We start from the raw sequence: 12,780 nt of genomic DNA on the forward strand, positions 1-12,780 counted from the left end.
GTCTATTTTTACTCATTTGAGTCATTTTCGAGTCGCTTTTCGATCATACAAGTGAGTTAATCATTTTTCAAAATCAGCATTTTCGTGTTGTCTCTCCAATACTCATTCAATCGAACTCATTCAATCGTGTGGCGCTCCGTTTTTAATAACCTCGTGCCTTCTAATAGCAAACAATAACAATTGTTCAAATTTTTAAAAATTTTGCAGCTTATAGGGACACCATTTAGTTTGCACCGCATCGAATATAATTCTGATATTTAAAACATTCGATGAAAAAAATATTGACCAAGAAATTACTTCTTAAAACACTTCAATGAAATTGGGCCGTGAATTTTTGAATGGCAGATGTTGAAAAATTAATTTAACAAAAAAAAAAAAGAATAATTATTGAGTGATATAATCACTCAATGAGTCATGTGGCTAAAGATAAGCCCTATGGGAGATCATTCCAATATTCACATACAAATTCCAAACTCGTGTTTGTACAGTTACTGTTTGTTTACATTCAACTCAATTGACATCGGGCCATATTAGGAGCAACTCACTGATAGTAAAAACTTTGCGTTTTAGCAGATAAGAATTTTTTGGTCACAGCTATTTCTTGTGTTCCTATTGGCTATGTTCATATAAATAATTTGCAATTCCGTTTATTATGGCAGTATCACTTTTCCTAAAGTATAGTCACCTTTCTGTGAAAAATGAAATTATTTCTCCTAATGTTATCCCTCGCCGATTTAAGCCAGGTAAATATCATGTCGATAAGCATTTCATTTTGCCATAATATTAGAAGAATATATTTCCGCATATGAAGAATTTAAAAATGAGGAAGGCGTGTGCTACTATAAGTCGATCGACTTATTAGAGAAATTCGTTGAGCTTACGGACAAATATGAAAAGGAAGATGCTACTCCCGAGGCCAAAAAACTGGATGAATTGTTCAAAAGCTATGACAGCAAGAAATTGGAAAAGGAAATTGAAAAATTTTATGAGAGAGTGGGAGCAATGGAAATGGACAAATCAGATGAACACGAAATGGATAGAAGTCGAATATTCAGTAAAATGTCGGAGATCTGCTAATATGTTAAACAAATAAAATGAAGCTTATGGATACATATAAACAAATTTCACATGGAGGGCATGTTAAATCTGTAAGCCGTTTTACATGGTGCTGTTATAATTTAATGTGTTCGCAGCAAAATAAAAACAAATCAGGTATAATGGGTTCCCTAACCTATTTTGGCAGTCGTAATTAATTGCAAACCATGTTTTAATTTACTGCCAGCAAAGTTATGAAAGCTTAATAAATATGCTGTTGATTTGCCCTTGATTAGCTTATGATGTTCTCTGGCTGAGAATTTTTCACATAGTACAGCTGGCAGTCACTGTAATCAGAAAAAATAGCTAAAACTATTCCAGATAACTTTGAATGTGCTGTGGGTCTTTAAAACTGGACCCAAAACTTCCAATTTAAAGCTGGGGTCGAATTTGGAGGGCAACATTTCTTTGATTTCTCGTTGAGAAATTGGCTTCATGAACTAAATCGTTCCATGTAGGTAACTTCAAAAAGATTTTCATATTCTCAGGAGCAAATATGGATTGTGATCCTGAGTCTACTAGATCGTTGGCGCTGTAAAGAGTAGTGTTCCTCCAGATTGTAGGTTGCAAATTCTATAAACCTGGCGGGTAAAGGTAGTAATTGGATTTGTGAGAGCGGTATCACTGCGTTAACTTTTACGAAAGTTTCTATCTTTAAAAAAATGTAAAGATAGCCCAATGAAAAGGAAGCCTAACTTGAATAAAGACTTACTGCTGTTCAGAAAACTTATTTTTCTTCCAATTGCAAAGCAGATGTCAAAGAAGTAGAATTTTTTGTTTTCGTACGTAAGTAAACAAAAAGAGCTTTTTTCAATAGGTACATTTTGGTTCACCTAACTCCTACACAAACAAAACGAAATGCTAAAGTAGACAATCAAAAAATATCAATCGTTCATTCACAAAATTAAAACAAAGTAAAATATTGTGTTTGAAAATGAAAATTTCACACAAAAGGTGGGGTCCATTTCATCCACTGTGCTGTGTCGATCCCAACAGATGCTTTTCTTCGCTGTTCCAAACTCAAACACCACGCGAAATATAATTATAACCTGAGAGACTACAAAATCAGAAAAATCTCTTGTTGGTCCGTTTCAGCCCTAAGGGTTTTTATTCTGACACTAACTGTTACTCAAGGCAAAATTTCCTGAATTTTGAGTCATAATTGTGACCTGTATCGTGATCTATATCTATAAAAGAGGAAATGTTTGTATGTTTGTTTGTTTGTAATTTATGAACTCTAAAACCGCTGAACTGATTTTCTTGAAAATTTCCAAGTATACTACAACATCGCCTGAAAGTAACGTAGGTTATACAAAATTTTGATATTCCACTTGGAACAAGAGATATAGCATCAGAATCGGAGGTACTTCCCAAAAATTTAGATTTTATATTCACATATATACTGATCGATTACAGATACAGAATCCAAATTTGGAATGCGTAACGCAATTTGAAACAAAAATAAATTTGCCAAATTATATTGAAATCGGTTCACATTTTGATATAGCTTCCATATATATTTTCGACCGATTTCGTTTATTTGATGCAGCAAACACGATATGTAAGTTCGATTCCAATGAAATATGGAAAGTGTGGCGGAATTCGATGTAAAAGTAAATTTTGTCAAATTATATATTATATTGAAATTGGTTCAGATTGGTATATTATTTTATTAAGAAGCATTGACCCACAACGCCTTTGCAATGGTATTAGGTTAACGGTAAACAACTAAACAACAATTTAATTGAGGATACGATTTTTACGGGCAAGTATGTTGCTACCTCGAATTCTCTAATTGCAACGGAAATACCACTTAACTTCTAAAGATGGCAGTTTCCTGCACCCTTGGCATTTGCTATGAAATTAATAAATCCGAAGGACAAACACATCGTATATGCGGACTAAATTTGGCATGTTTCTGCTTTTCTCATGATCAGCTGTTCCAGTCATGTTCACGTGTTGGTAGACCGAGCTATTTGTTTATTTACGCATTAAAGTATTGCAATATATATTTTTTTTTTAATTTTTAAATTTGTTTTATTTTTTTAAGCCAACATATATTTGTTTATAAAATTTTGAATGCATATAAAATCAAAAGGGGTAGCGAAGCGCACCGGGTTCAGCTAGTCTAAATCTATAAAAGAGGAAAATGTTTGTATGTTTGTTTGTTTGTAATTCATGGACTCGAAAACCGCTGAATAGATTATCCTGAAAATTTCCATATATACTGCAACATCGCCTGAAAATAACATAGGCTATATACATTTTTGAATTTCCACTTGGAACTGGAGATATAGCATCAGAATCGGAGGTACCTCCCAAAAATTTAGATTTTATATGCACACATCTATTGATTGGTTGAAAATACAGTCTTCAAATTTGGAATACGTAACGGAATGTGTAACAAAAATATGTTTGCCAAATTATATTGTAATCGGTTCAGATTTGGATATAGCTCCCATATATATTTTCAACCGATTTCGTTCATTTGATGCCTCAAACACAATATGAATGTTCGATTCCAATGAAATTTGGAATATGTGACGGGATTTAATCCGAAAATAAATTTGTCAAATTATATTGAAATCGGTTCAGATTTGGATATAGCTCCCATATATATTTTCGGCCGATTTCAAGCATTTGATGCACCAAACACGCTATGTATCCCCAATTTCAATGAAATTTGAAACGTGTGATAGATTTTATCAAATTAAATTGAAATCGGTTCAGATTTGGATATAGCTCCCATATATATTTTCGACCGATTTCATGTATTTGATGCACCAAACACGCTATGTATCTCTAATTTCAATGAAATTTGGAATGTGTAGCGGAAATTAAAACAAATATACATTTGTCAAATTATATTAAAATCGGTTCAGATTTGGATATAGCTCTCATATATATTTTCGACCGATTTCATGTATTTTATGCACCATGTGGAACCAATGTGGAACAAAAATATGTTTGCCAAATTATATTGTAATCGGTTCAGATTTGGATATAGCTCCCATATATATTTTCAACCGATTTCGTTCATTTGATGCCTCAAACACAATATGTATTTCCGATTCCAATGAAATTCGGCATGATTGGCTAAATTTGGTACAAAAATAAATTTGACAAATTATATTCAAATACCCTCAGATTTGATTATAGCTCCCATATATATACTCAGCCGATTTCAAATATTTGATGCACCCAAAGCGAGAGAGACAAAATCTGGCACCAGAAAAAATTGCCAAATTATATTGAAATCAGTTGAGGTTTGGATATAGCTAACATATATATTTCGGCCGATTTCATATATGCTATGCACCAAACATGATATATATGACCGATACCAATGAAATTCAGAATGTGTGGAATGTGTGGTTACAATAATGAATGTGACAAATTAATTGGAAATTAGTTAAGATTTGGATATAGCTCCCATATATATTATCGGCCGATTTCCCATATTTAACGCACCAATTTCAATGAAAAATGAAAGGTGTGGCGGAGTTTGGTGTAAAAGTATTTTTTTTTTTGTTTAATTATATTTAAATCGGATCAGATTGGGATATGATTTTAATAAGAACCATTGACCCACAACGCCTTAGGCTAACACTAAAAAACAACACAACAATTGATTTGAAATACGCTTATTACGGCGAAGTATGTTGCTGTCTCGAATTCACTAATTGCAATAGAAATGCCACTCAACTTCAAAAGATTGCAGTTTACTGCACGCTTGGTATTTGCTATGAAATAAATAAATCCGAATGACAAACCCTTCGTGTATGTATGTCATGTTACTGCTTTTCTAATGGTTTTGGTTATTTACGCATTAAAGTAGTGCAATAGTTTTTTTTTTTTTTTAAATTTTTAAATTTGTTTTTTTTTTGACCAACATATATTCGTAAATAAAATTTTGAATGCATATAAAATCAAAAGGGGTAGCGAAGCGCACCGGGTTCAGCAAGTTACATATAAAAATGGGCAGACTAAATCGACCCAACTCGGTGAGATATATTTCCGACACCCCTATTTACACTTTTATTTAAAATGGAAAAAAATATCGGTTCGTGTTAGCCGGTGCCGGACATTCCCAGAGGAGAAAGTCTTTGGTCATACCCATTATTATGACCGGTTTTTTTTCTTGGACATAATCCCCATTCCATTACGGTCTTAATACCCACAAAACCCATATAATAATGGGTATGCCCAAACCAACTGGGTGTGCGAAAAAAATTAGATTTTCTCCTCTGGGTATGTCCTGCACCGGCTACCGCGAAACAAAGATTTCTAAAATTAATTATTTTTGTAAATTGTCCATACAGAAATCGGTCATAGTGCCTAAGGGGATTGTGTCCACTTTTGAAGTGGAACCAACGAACACAATCATTAAAAACAAAGAAAGAAATGTTCTTTTTGGAAACATAAAAAAATTGACAGTAGGGCAATAGGTGAAATGAGCTTTTACTCCCAGACGAAAAAAGTAAATGAACTGAAATAAAAACGTGATTGTCTGGGTAGCAATTGCTTAAAGATCGATAGTCTGCTCAGATGGAAGAAAATATGTACAGGGTTGCCCATATTCGACGGACTCATCTGGCAACGCCATAACCTTTGATAGAGATGTTACATCGCTTAATGACATACCGCGTTTGAAGCGTCAGTCCAAGCAGATTTTTACCATGAACCAATACACGCAAGCGCTCACAAATAGTTGAAATTTACAAGAAGTCAATTGTGAAATCTCAACGTGCTTTTAAAACATTAAAAAATGTGAGAAGTGCGCCTTCTAAGAACACCATTAAGCGTTTATACGAAAAATTTTCGACTGATAAGGCTCTTTCTAATCCGAAGAGGCCATATAAAAGTCGACAAGGCGATCGGCCGAGAATATTGCTGCCGTACGAGCCAGTGTTGAGAGGTCCCCAAGAACATCCCAAAAACGCCGCTCTCAGCCCAAAGGTCCGTCGAATATGGGCAACCATGTATCTCGTTCTTAGTGCATTGAGTACAATGCAAATTATGCTCTGGGGTGCTATGTTATCACGCGGCATAGGACTGTTATACAAGTTTGAGGGTAATTTGGATCAGTTCCAGTTATGTAGAATTCTTAACGATAAAATGTTACCATACTTTGACGAAAATATGCCTGTCACATGGATATTTCAGCAGGACAACGACCCGAAGCACACATCCCGTCACGTGAAGTAATGATTTACAGAAAATTCCGCGAGAGCTCTGGAATGGCTATCATGTAGTCCTGGTCTTATTGAGAACTTATAACAAATTGTCAAATCGAAAGTTGCCCTTATTATATTGAAAATTTTTGATGATCTTAACTCTGAAACGAAAAAGCTGCGGAATTCAAGCTGTAATTGATAACAAAGTTTTTGCAATAACAATATTAATAGTTTTCTATAAAATTTTGAAGTTTCTATGAAAAATTAGATGTCCTTAATTATGCGCACAATTTGAATTAAGGTAAACATAGGTAAGAAGGCATCGGCATTTGACGAAACAGATTTTCCTACTACCTAAATTACAATAGCTCCAAGCAAAACTCGTAATGCTAAAGAAAAATGTATTCAAGTATTTCTAGATATTAGTATTTTGTATGGGTTCCTTTACCTTTTTACCATTTGTTGTCTATTTGGCATAGTTTTTACCAAAAGCTAGGTTCAATTTTTTGTCATTCTTCCAACAAAGCTTTCTCCAAATCTTCTTTGCAAAATATGGAATGTAGGCCGAATTTTCCATCGAGACAGCTCCATAAATTCTCTATGGGGTTTAAGTCTGGACTCTGAGCTGGTGCACATTTATACAGCAGCCATGACCGCGCTTTATAAGCCTTGTGTTTCGGATCATTGTCTTGATAAAAATAATAATCTTCGTGAAGGCCGAGCTTTTCTTACATAGTGGCAAACTTTCTTTGTACATACATAAGGTCAGCCATCGGAACCAAAAAGGTTGGATTTGCTCTTGTCCAAAATGAAAAATTCTTTGATATGTACTCCTTGGCAAATCGCAATCTTACTTCTAGCTCTTCTTCCATTGGAATTCGACTTATGCAATACATTTCTTATTGTTTAAGGACAACATACTTTTCCCAAATCCTTTTCAGCAATTTTTGCGAACTTCGGTGCACCCAAAAATGGACCCTTTTTGATCTGCCGTAAAATATACTTCTCATCATTCAATGCAAATACACACCCACCGTCTTATGATGTACGGAACTGTAGATCGGCTTCTATTAGCAATCTCAGATATCTCCCTTAGCGATTTATGCTTTTTGTAATATTTAATTATTACATTTGTCACTTCAACAGTGGTTTGTCCTCGATGTCTTTCCATTTTTATGCCCTCCACCATACTATGTAGAGTATACAACAAAGTATATATATTCTTGATCAGCGTAAAATTCTAAGTCGAATTAGCGATGTCCGTCTGTCTGTTGTTATCACGCTATCGTTTGAACGGATTGAGATAGAAAGATAAAATTTTACACACATGTTTATTTTACTATAGGCAGGTTAAGTTTGTAAATGGGTCATGTAGGTCCAAGTTTTCATATAGCCCCCATATCCACGTTTTCATATAGCCCCCATATAACGGTACCTCCCGATATTCGGTATTTTGATGAATTGTTTCAAATTTGGTATTTGAAATTCGAAATGGATACTACAGTCTAAGACAGAAAATTATCTGTGCAGGTCCACATATTCGTATAGCCCCCATATAACGATACCTCCCGATATTCGGTATTTTGATGATTTTAGCGTCATTATTCACCGGAATTGCTTCAAATTACGTATTTAGAGTTCGTAATGGGAACTACAGGCTGTTACAGAAAATTGTCTATGCAGGTCCAGGGCATTTTGACGATTTTAGTTACAATACCCACCGAAATTGTTTGAGACGTCGTATTTGAAGTTCGTTATGGATGCTACAGCCTGTGACAGAAAATTGTCTATGCTGGTCCAGGTCTTCGCACAGCTGCGATGCAACGGTACCTTCCTATATACGATATTTTGATGATTTTAGCTACATTATTCACCGTTTATTTCAAGTTTCGAATTTGAATATTTTAATGGCTTATGACAAACAATGCCTATGTAGGTTCACGTCGTATAGACCCCAATATAACTGCTATATTCGTTATTTTTAAAATTTTAACAGAATTTTGTAAGGATTTTATTTTTTGAAAATTTCCAAATTCGTTCAAGTTGTGGAGGGTATTCATTTAACTTGTTTTTATATTTACGTTAGTAAATTATACAAAACACCTGGAAATTTATGATAAATTAGGTTTTAAGGGACTTCCCCAAATACATTTTCCAACAATCGCTTGAGTTGGACGCAGTTCCAGGTTTCTTCTGGTAGTGAATTTGATAACAACCATATATTGCTTGAAAGAAAATTGTTTGCTAAGAGTACGAGTTTTGCTTGGAGCTACTGTACTTACTTCGCTCTTCTGGAATGAACAGAAAGTTCACATCCAAAAATGGCATATTGAACTTTTTATTCCCATTTCAATCTTGAAATAGTGTCACATAGTCCTGCAAAAGTTTTATCTTGGCCTTATAAAAAATTACATATATATTGGTCCTTAGTTGAGAACTGAAGTACGACTGCAAAATCTAGGCATTTGTAAGGTGATAAACTGGCGATAAGGAATATGACAAAAAATAAAAGAATATCACAAAATATTCACTTTTTTAGGAGCTTTAAAGCGATCTTTCTTTCTTTTAAAGCGATTTTTTTTTATTCTGCCAAAAGGACATTCTGAATTGGTTAGTTTGATGCTAATATCCAAGATATCATTTATAGCTAAATATTTACCATCTCATATAAATATAAATATATATATATATATATATATATATATATATATATATATATATATATATATATATATATATATATATATATATATATATATATATATATATATATGAGATTGTAAATATTTAGCATCAATGTAACAGTCAGAAGTCTTCTTTCCGTGTATTTGTGATTTCGATGAAATAAAAATATTCGCGGTTTAATGAATATTTTCGTATTTTTTGCATAAAAGTTATGGTTGATTCCACCCGATGAATATTATTTAATGACCATCAAAATTAGCCAATGACAGCCCTAAATTCTAGCCCCATGCTAAATTTCGAATCCATTGGTCTATAATTCTGACCTCTAGAGCAACTGCAAAATCAAACATCTGTTGTTGGTCCATTTCAATCCCTAAATATCTTGCAACCATCTTTCAAAGCAATAAGATTCTATTTTTGTCAAAGCCTCACCTCCAAGCTAAATTTCGAGAGGATCGGACGATAATTGCGACCTTACCGTGATTGCATACATACAATTAGTGTTGCTATGAATCAATTGTCCACACCGCCGCATGTTCTTCAATAGCCTGAGCGAATCAAAGAATTATTTCTTGAGCATCACTTATACACTCAAAGAAATTCTTGCAATGTAGAACATTCGCAATCAATGGTATATTTCACTTTGGGCGTTGATTGGCCGATCCTATTAATAATAATTTATTAAATGAAGTTATGAGGTCGGGTATGCATTTATATTACTTGGTATAGAAATGTATGACTATGACCATATCCTTATGAATTTGAAGAATAACCGATTAGCTCTCATTTCAAAATTTTTATTTTAAACAATTAGACATATTAATATTTAATATGTCCTACGAGGTATAGTGTGTCAACATTGAATCAAATCATTCAATCATCCGTTATTTATGTTACCTACTTAAATGGATGGGTGGGTATAAGATATCAGAAATTGACTTTAAAAAGTTTAGGTACAAGTAGATCCGACAGTTGCTTATATATGAATTTTGCAATAATTAAAAAAAAAAACGTGAGTAAAATCATATAAAGCGTAAGTTTCGATTTTTATTCCACATCGAAATATGAATTTTCATTTGTATCCGAAAAATTATTTAAAGTGATAAAAATATAATGTACAATTACGCTTCCTAAGAAAGTCAGATTATAGGGGGTTAGTAGTCTTGGGAAACCGGCTACATTAGAGCATCATCCGGTTAACAATTAAAAGATTAAATAATCTAAGCTGAACTACAGTAAAACTATATTTCACAAAAAACTAAGGATGGGAAAAGTTTTATATACTAAGAACGTAGGATAGAGTTTTCATGACATGCAATGGTTCATACAAAAAATCATATACTTTTTTTAATCACCACATGAACTCCGAATAGGATTATTTAATTCATTGTTCGATTTTGCTAAAGTCGAATGTAATTGCGCGACTTATCTAATGGGTATCTTCTTTAGAAATAAAACCCTTAATAAAATTAACAAAAGAACTTTGGGTGTTTGATGTCTTTATTCTTTGCTTTTGGTCTTAAGACTAACTTAAAAATATATTTCTTGTTGGTTTGCCATTGAATGACCGTCTGTGTATGTGGGAACACAAAAGTGTCAAATATCATTTGAGACTTTTGCTTCTCGCCACGTTTATCAGACGAATAACTATTTTTCTGTTTATATATATATTTTTTGATAATTTTGTTTATGTCAGGGGGAAGGATAGAGTGTCTAAACGTAACTCGCGTACTTCACGTTAAAAACTCAGAATCAATTTTATCGCGCAGAAGTTTGATGATAAAAATACATCTAAGCATGAGTATTCTTTTCTTTTGTATAGTAAGATCAATAACTTTATGGCGGTTCTCATATGGTGGGAGAAATTCATTTTAATTCCATCCTAAGCCTCCCAGGGCAAACAGAAGAAATTGAACCTGAACAGATTCTACCTTTCTTGAGCGTAATTTATAGAAAGGACCAATATTGTAAAGTAGGTCGAACAACGCTGATAATAAGCAACAACATCTCATTGTCAAAATATGTATTTATAAATTCATTGTAAGTACACAAGATTAATTACAGAAAATGCAGAGGTGGGAATGCTTATTTGAAATGATTTTACTTTCTTAATTTTACCATGGTTATGTTATTGGTTTTTTAGAATAATTCCTACCAGTTATTTGACATCTTGACAACTTGACATCTTTAATTTCATTTTGATATTTGTATTTTCTTCATACAATATTTCTATCTCTCTTACAACACTTGTAGTTCAAAAAATTATGACTTCTTTTTTCTCTTACTTATTTAATTACGTATTTTGGTTTCTGTTTTGTATTCTGAAAACCTAAATCTTTAACCAATTCTCTCTCACAAAATTGTTGACAACCATTTCTGTTCTCAGTCAATTTTTCAGTTATTTTAGTCTTCATTAACCATTTTACTATGAATTGTGGACCATATGGACTTATCACATTTATTATGTAGCAATTTATATTATGTAGCAATTTATTTAGTTTCTCTCCTGTTGCTGAATATGTAGCTTAGCCATAGCTTTACCGTCCATATAATTGTTTTTAGAATCCAATTTAAATAAACGAATAAGCTCATTTAATGTTGAATGGAATCTTCCAATGCCCGAATTTCCAGTGCAACTATTTTGAGAAGTATAATGATACTCCATGCTGTGTTAAATTCATTGTCAGCTGTAACATTCTTTGTTTTTCCCATTATAGCTCTCGTCAACGAATTTTTGTCGTTCAAATAGTACAAAATAACATGTTTGTTAACTTGTTAACGTTTTACTCAATCACGTAATACAATTATTAATTATCTTATGGACTTTACTTTTCAAATAGGGGAAATACATTACACTTTTTAAATCATTTACGTTTCTTGAATACCTCTATGATTCTTCTATTTATGGTGCTTTTCGAAGAATTCATAAAGTATACCCTTGTCAAAAAGATCTTATATATCTAATATTTTAAAATTGCCGTATTGTTTGCTGTAGTATTTTTTTTTTCGATCGGTCCCAACGCCACACTCACCCGCCCCTGCCGACCGAGGGGGCCACCTCCCAATTACGTAGGGAGCGCGTACACCCCATAGTCCGAACTATGGAGGGTTAGTACGTTAGGGAAACCAGCTACAGTTATACATCAGCCGGTTGTTTAAATTCACAAATAAAGACAACACACAGGAAATAAAACAACATATAACAGATAAGAGTAGAGAATCTGGCAACTACTTGCTTTAATACTAAAGATGTAAAATAGTGTGTTTAATGACATGCAAAGGGTCTGTCAATGATATCTCATTATATAATTTGTTGTAGATATCACATAAAGACCTCATAGGATTTTAAGATTCATAATTGGATTTAGCCAAGCAAAGTTTAAGTGGTATATAATTTCGAGTATTACGAGCAGGAATATTAAAATTTAATTCACCGGTTAAAAACTGTGAATCGATTTCGCCACGCAAAAGTTTTATAATAAATAAAGCTCTTAACATTAAATGTCTCTTTTCCAGTGTCGGAAGATCAATTAGTTTTAGGCGATTCTCATATGGTGGAAGTGTATCATTTATATCCCATCCTAATCCTCTGAGAGCAAATAAAAGAAATTGGGTTTGTACTGATTCCAATTTAGCAGAATATGTTTTGTAAAAAGGACTCCACAATACGCAACCGTATTCTAAAGTGGGCCGAACCAAACTAATAAATAAACGCTTAGTCACATAAGGATCGTCAAATTCTTTTGACCATCTTTTTATAAAACCCAGCAATGACTTGGCTTTATTTACACATGAATCAATATGCAAATTAAAACGCAATTTA

General features: G+C 33.2%; 1 long non-coding RNA gene across 1 annotated transcript; it reads left to right on the forward strand.

Annotated features, from left to right (window-relative positions):
• Window positions 1-475: 475 nt before the first annotated feature.
• Window positions 476-1,122, forward strand: LOC131806918 (uncharacterized). The gene is made up of 2 exons (XR_009344225.1): window positions 476-743; window positions 812-1,122. It is a non-coding gene; the product is annotated as an uncharacterized LOC131806918 (long non-coding RNA).
• The last annotated feature ends 11,658 nt before the right edge of the window (window positions 1,123-12,780 follow it).

This window comes from Musca domestica, unplaced genomic scaffold (genome assembly GCF_030504385.1).
Source record: "Musca domestica strain aabys unplaced genomic scaffold, Musca_domestica.polishedcontigs.V.1.1 9, whole genome shotgun sequence".
Taxonomy (NCBI): domain Eukaryota; kingdom Metazoa; phylum Arthropoda; class Insecta; order Diptera; family Muscidae; genus Musca; species Musca domestica.